Genomic DNA, 6,000 nt, shown 5'->3' with positions numbered 1-6,000 from the left:
ACCTGTATGCTAAGTGATGCAAGCCAGTCAGAAAAGGACAAATAAGTGTATTATTCCACTCGCACAAGGTAGTAAGGCTTTGGGGAGAAACACAGCAAAATCAGCACAGCCCACCAACTCCACTGCATTGAAACTGCTTCTGCACCTGTCAACCTGACTGCCTGGCACAGTGTGGCAAATCCCTGGCATTCAACAAATATCATGGACCACCACTGTGCTGGAGCCACTGAAGAAATATGATCAAAGCTGCATGAAGCAGTCAGGGCATTGAAGATTGACTGCTGATTAGTTTGGCTCATTTAATACTTAGAGTAGTTACATTCATAGGGATGGAAAGTAGAGTGGTGGTTGCCAGGGACTGAAGAATGGGGAGTCGTTTCATGGCTACAGAGTTTCCATTCCACAGAGTGAACAGAGTCCTGGAAATGGATGGTGGTGATGGTTGCACAACAGCGGGAATCTACCTAATACTACAGAACTGGACACTAGAAAATGGTTTCAGTGCGTGGGTTTTTTGTTTGTTTGTTTTGTTTTCTGACAGAATCATGCTCTGTCGCCCAGGCTGGAGTGCAGTGACTCGATCTCAGCTCACTGCAATCTCCCAGGTTCAAGCGATTCTCCCGGCTCAGCCTCCTGAGTAGCTGGGATTACAGGCACGTGCCACCACCCTCAGCTAATTTTTGTATTTTTAGTAGAGACAGGGTTTCACCATATTGGCCAGGCTGGTCTCGAACTCCTGACCTCGTGATCCACCCGCCTTGGCCTCCCAAAGTGCTGGGACTATAGGCGTGAACCACCGTTCCCGGCCTTGAGCCACCGTGCCCAGCCTGTGACTTTTAAATTGTCCAAATTCATTAGCAGTGGATCCTCAGTGCAGTGCTTCTTGCAGCCTTGATCATATTTCTTTGGTGGTTCTAGTGTAGTGGTGGTCCACAATATTTGTTGAACGCCGGGATTTGCCACACTGTGGAAAGCAGTCGGGCCGACAGACGCAGAAGCAGTTTCAAGGCAGTGGAGTTGGTTGGCTGTGCTGATTTTCATATGTTTCTCCCCGAAGTCTTAATGGCTAGATCGTAGACCAGCTGGGAAACAAGAAGGGAAATGGAGAGAGTGGAGGGAATCTACTGGGGGATGGGTGAGTGGAGTGGGGGACCGACCGGTGGAGGATGTAAAGAGAATCCAAGCGGAAAAGAGTGAAGCCCCCTGGTGGGCAGAGGTGGTAGGGGTTGTGAGGGGCAGCCAGGGCCGTTGTCCAATTCTAAATACCCAGGAAACCACCCATAGCCATTGATCATTTCAATCAGAAAAGATCCTGCTAAATGCGTCCCCTGACTTTGTGAAGATGTGGTGAGACAGCCGTTTCATCCAGGTGTTCTGGTCCAGGCTGGAGGTAGGTGGAGTTAGATTTCTGGAGCCTCGTGGAGTCGCTCTGTGGTTACACAGTGACCCCTACTGCTCATTGCGGAAGTGAGGAAAGCCTAGAGCGAAATCAGGAAAAGAATGTGCTGATTCCTGAGCCTCAGAAAACTGAGAAGTAGGTGGGGCTGTACCATTTTCTCTGCACTTTATGAGTATAATAATTCCTCAAAGGACTGGCTGCATCTACCAATACCTACTAAATGGAAACCATCAAATAAAATGGGAGGCTCACGGCAGATGCCAGCTCCACCGAGCGGGTCTGGGCCAGGGTGAGTCCAGGAGAACACCTGGTTGTCGCTGCAGAGGCTGGGCACGTGTTTGCTCTGTGGGACAAGAGCTGATGGAATCAGGAACAGCAGGGAGAAACTGACCCTCCCTTTACCTTTGCCAGGAAGTGACACTTCTTGGCACCAGAATGTCTGGGGCTGGGTTTCGGAACCGGGGTGTGACATGTCTATCGCTCACCGGCAGATCTTCCACTCCTTTCCAGAAGAGTCACCGGAGATGTGTCAAAGTCTCCTTCTCTGGTCCCCGTTGCCAAGTCAGGACTTTGCTGGGCATTCCTAGAGTAGGCGTGGCAGCTCATAGGACACCTTCAGAGCCAAGGGAAAGATGGCAACTTGGTCCGACTAAGGAGGAATCCACAGATGCGGCTCGTCTGCACAGCAGGCAATGCAAACCCAGGCAGGAGCTCATCATTTTTGTAAGCCTTATTCAGTGAGCCCCATTTTATTTTGCTGCTGATTAAAGCTATGTGTTGTAGAAGCATTGCCTGATGTTCAGAGGGCAGGGCCGCTGGGAGCCTGGCATGAAGGACCCAAGGACAACCAGTTTAGCAGTCAAGTATCCATGTGGTACCTGCAAGATGGAACAAGAGAATGTATGAGGAGACCCTTGGAGCTGCACAAACGCAGGAACAGTGGCATATACAGACACATACTGTCTTGCTGGGTCTGGAAATGGTTCCTGGGATGTGGTGGGGAGGGGTGGGGTAAATTCAACTGGCATAAATACAACAGAAGTGAGCGCAGAGCCAGAGGCCAGGGGCAGCCAGCTGCTATCACTCCTCAGCCTCTCTCTGAAGAAACCGTCTTCCTTTTCCAGCCAAAGTCTCTGCTACGTCTGTGAAGTAGAGATACTGACAAGCATTTCACCCTGCTGATGTTCTGCCTGGAAATAACATACCACCACCAATGCCAACAACCTCATCTCTCAGTGCTTTTGGCCAGCAGAGAGACAAATAAAATTCTACTATTTAGAGAGAGTCTATCGTGCACCAAGTACTCTATACCTCTTAGCTTATTTAATTCTTCCAACAGAGTTCTTATCCCTGTTTTACAGGTGAAGAAACCGAACTGCAGAGAGGTGAAGCCACCTGGGGCAGGAACCAGGATGGAAATCCAGGCAGTCATGTTGCTGAGACCATCTCCATAATCCTCTGCTGAACTTCTTCCTACCGAGAAGGACACGTTCTGGCAGAGCAAGGGCCAAGAGGCTGCTCCTCGGTGGGCATATTGTTCTTTCCACTCTCCGTGACCTCTTTGTACATGTTTGCATGAGTGCTTTATTCCTTGCTATCATTTTTTGAAATGATGAAGCAAGGTAGCCGTCTGTTAAGGAAAAGCGGGAGAGTTTTCCATGTGCCTGCTGCTCCAGTCCCGAGTGAGGAGCGTTCCCAAGTGGCTTGTTCAAGGCGGTCTGTTTGCTGACAACATACAGTGCAAACAAGGGCTCTGGTGGGGACGTCAGAGGAGCAGCTGCTCGGTGTCTAGGAGAGCTTGAGTGTGGTTTGCAAAGCAAACTGACTCTAATTAGGACAAATACTGTGGTGGCCTGGGACCTCTGAAAGATAAAGCAGCAAGGAAGTATTGACCAGGACGTTTCCAAGGGCCGAAGTGCAGAAATAGAGAAGCAGTCCGGGGCTGTAAGCGTTGCTCTCTCACTGACCCTAGGTCTACCTGTGTCAAGGACTCTGTCTGTGGGGACCCAAGAGGAAGTCAACTTGCAGCCATTTGACACCTCTGGTATTTAAGGGGACAGCTTTGCAGAAGGAAAGGCAAAGCCTACTTGGGAGGAGGCGTCACTTGATCAAGGTGTTGTTTAAATGATTTTACCAGTTTAACAACCTTGCAGGTTACCACAGGCCCACGTTGCACAGAAGCAAGCTGGCAAAAGGAAATTAACATGAGCAAAAGTTTTCAGAGAGAGACGAAGGGAAAAAGTCTCAATGTCCTTTGCCCTACAGTGCTTCCTGGACTTTAACATGTGTGCCTATCATCTGGGATCAAGGCGAGGAGATTTAGGTTTGAGCCTGGGCATTGCCAGCCCTTAGCTGTGCATCTTGGGCAAGTCACTCAGCTCTGTGGGACATCAATTTCCTCATACAACTGGCAACTACCTCATAGGGTGGTGGTAGAGACTGAATGAAACAGTGTAAGCAAAAGAGCACAGGGGCTGGCACAGAGTGAACATTAGCAGCTAATTTTGTTTTCATCATTACTATTGACAAGCATTCATTGGACAAGTACTCACCTGTGCTGTGGTAGATGCTCCTGGTTCCCACCACCTCCATGAGAGTGTGTGAGTGCCAGCTGCAGATACAGCTGCCGCCTTCCCAGAGAGCTGCCCTCTGCAAATGGCATCGCACCACCTGGCTATGCCTGGAAGGGGGTACCCAGTGACTGACTAATACAGGTGCAAAAACCTGGCCCCCAACACACGGCGTGGCAACTCTGTGGTGCATTCAGGTACCAGAACTCTTCAGGGAAATCAGGTCAGGTTACACTCATCTGAAGCCACACTTTTGCTTAGCTTTTCCCTGGATAACTTCCCTCTCCTCCCTGCGGATTCCCCCTGAGTGCCCCCCCTCCAGCCCTCACTCCAGAGAGGGGCCTGACCTGAAACAGCTGTCCGCCCTTGCCAGGCTCAGAGATGAGCAATGAAGAAGCAGTTGCCCCTGTCCAAAATGAGCTTATGCTCTGCTGGGGGAGACTGATCAGTAAAGGGGCAATTTTTTATCATAAGGAATTCCATGGAGGTAACTCTGAGGTGGCACCAAACTCATAGGATGCTACTGCGGGAAGCAACAGCTAAATCAGGCCTTCCTGGGTGGGGAGGACTGGCCCGGCAAGCAGGGGTGAAGGGTATGGGCAGAGAGAGGGCCACCTGCAAGGCTCAGAGAGGGCAAGATGGGTTTTCAGATGTGAAGGGGCCCCTTAGAGGCCCCAGGACTAAGGAAAGGGTTTGCTGCCAGAACCTTTTCCTTCCGTGGACCACAGAGGTTGACCACTGGGCAGAATCTCCATGGCAACAACCCACATTCCCTGAGGCTGACTTTTGGGTTGATGCTGTTGGGATAACATAAGGCAGCAATCTTCACACAGATTAATTCCTTCCCCATGGATGGTTTGGTCCAGTGGGAGCCTCAGTTGCAGGTGGACTCAGCCCTCCTTCCCACCCTCAGCAGAGGAACACAGCTACCATCACAGCATGACAAATACTGTATAATTCCGCTCATGGCAAATACTACGTGATTCCACTCATGGCAAATACTATACAAATCTGCTCATGACAAATACTATGTGATTCCGCTCATGACAAATACTATGCAAATCCATTCACGACAAACACTCTACAATTCCAGTCACGGCAAACACTGTGCGAATCCACTCATGACAAATATGATGCAATTCCACTCATGACAAATACTACGCAAATCTTCTCAGGACAAATACTACATGATTCTGCTCATGACAAATACTATGCAATTCCGCTCACGGCAAACGCTATGTGATTCTGCACACTATGTGATTCCACTCATGGCAAACACTATGCGATTCCGCTCATGGCAAACATTATGCAAATCCACTCATGACAAATACAATGCAATTCTGCTCATGACAAATACTATGCGATTCCGCTCATGACAAATACTATGCAAATCCATTCACGACAAACACTATGCAATTCCAGTCACGGCAAACACTATGCGAATCCACTCATGACAAATATAATGTGATTCCACTCGTGACAAATACTACGCAAATCTTCTCAGGACAAATACTACACGATTCTGCTCATGACAAATACTATGCAATTCTGCTCACGGCAAACACTATGTGATTCCACTAATGGCAAACACTACGTGATTCTGCTCATGGCAAACATTATGCAAATCCACTCATGACAAATACAATGCAATTCCGCTCATGACAAATACTATGCAAATTGGCTCACAACAAACACTATGTGAATCTGCTCATGACAAACACTATGCAATTATGCTTATGACAGACACTATGTGATTCTGCTCGTGACAAATACTATTCAAATCCACTCATAACAAACTCCATGCGATTCCGCTCACGACAAACACTATAGGAATCTGCTCATATGAGGCATCTAGCAACAGATTCACAGACAGGAAGTGGGACGGTGGTGACCAGGGGCAGAGGGGCGAGGGTTGTTGTTTAATGCGTGCAGAGTTTCAGTTTGGGAAGATATAAAAAATTCTGGAGGTGGATGGTGGTGATGGTTGCACAACAATGCCAATGTCCTTAATGCCACTTTAAAATGATTAAG

The 6,000-nt window shown here is 48.7% G+C and overlaps 1 protein-coding gene across 1 annotated transcript in view; it reads right to left on the bottom strand.

Moving 5' to 3' along the window:
• Positions 1-686: 686 nt before the first annotated feature.
• RASL11A (RAS like family 11 member A) overlaps positions 687-6,000 on the bottom strand; it is a 94,192-nt gene continuing 88,878 nt past the window's right edge. Inside the window, exon 5 of the mRNA XM_050766902.1 lies at positions 687-2,277. The gene's annotated coding sequence lies outside the window, so the exon portion shown is untranslated. The remainder of the gene's footprint in view (positions 2,278-6,000) is intronic.

Source organism: Macaca thibetana, chromosome 17 (assembly GCF_024542745.1).
Source record: "Macaca thibetana thibetana isolate TM-01 chromosome 17, ASM2454274v1, whole genome shotgun sequence".
In the NCBI taxonomy this organism is placed as follows: Eukaryota; Metazoa; Chordata; class Mammalia; order Primates; family Cercopithecidae; genus Macaca; species Macaca thibetana.
This window is presented reverse-complemented; position numbering and strand designations above follow the sequence as displayed.